The sequence below is a fragment of the Cicer arietinum genome, chromosome 1, assembly GCF_000331145.2.
Source record: "Cicer arietinum cultivar CDC Frontier isolate Library 1 chromosome 1, Cicar.CDCFrontier_v2.0, whole genome shotgun sequence".
In the NCBI taxonomy this organism is placed as follows: Eukaryota; Viridiplantae; Streptophyta; class Magnoliopsida; order Fabales; family Fabaceae; genus Cicer; species Cicer arietinum.
In genome coordinates, this window is record NC_021160.2 from 25,935,652 (window position 1) to 25,936,694 (window position 1,043).

The following is a 1,043-nucleotide window of genomic DNA, read 5'->3' on the forward strand; positions in this document are numbered from 1 at the left end:
TATGTGTAGGAATGGGTACTCTTTTGGTTAAAGTAGGTGGTGGTAAAGGGGTTCCACTGGATGAAGATGATGAAGGTGAGGGAGTGCGTGCTTGGGTTTGTTTAACTCGTGCCATAATCCTAAATTGAAGTAGATGAAATGTAGATAGTAACAGAGAACAATTGCAGAAACAGAACAAAGAGATGAAGCAGAGAAAATTTGTGAAATCTAGAGAAATGAAGTGCAGAAATCGATTGATAACTGTTCCTATTTAAACCCTTAAAAGTGTAAATCGATTCCCAAATCGATTAGGTTACCGTTGCTGGGTAATGACAATCGATTTAGTAATTATTACATCCAACGGCTAGTCACAACGGTCATATTGTTAATCGATTCCCAAATCGATTTCCAGATTTACTTAATCGATGTCCAAATCGATTGTTTTAAAGTTGAAAGTTGAACTAGTCGATTTCCCAATCGACGCTCGGGCAAGTTTAAAAAAATTTCTGACCTGTGAAGAGTCTGGGGCCAAAGCAATCGATTCCCAAATCGATTTTGTAAACAATAAACCATGCTGGTAATCGATTCCCAAATCAATTTAATTGGAAAACACTGCAAGCACCAGAAGTGTCTTATGAAAAGATTCAAAGATCATACCTCACTAGGATCAATGATCCCTAGTTTCATCCTTATATGTAGGAAACTTTCTCTTGGTAAAGCTTTTGTGAAGATGTCAGCCAGCTGTTCAGCTGTGTTAACATTCTCAAGCTTAATGATTCCATTTTGAAAGTGATCCCTTATAAAATGATGTCTTACTTCAATGTGCTTGGTCCTGGAGTGCATCACTGGGTTCTTAGTAATACTTATTGCACTTGTGTTATCACACATGATAGGTATTGTTCCCAAGTCAACACCAAAATCCAATAAGTGCTGTTTCATCCAAAGTATCTGAGACAGCAGCTCCCAGCTGCAATATATTCAGCTTCAGCAGTCGATAACGCAATACTAGTCTGTTTCTTACTAAACCATGACACAAGAGAGTTTCCAAGTAAATGACAAGTTCC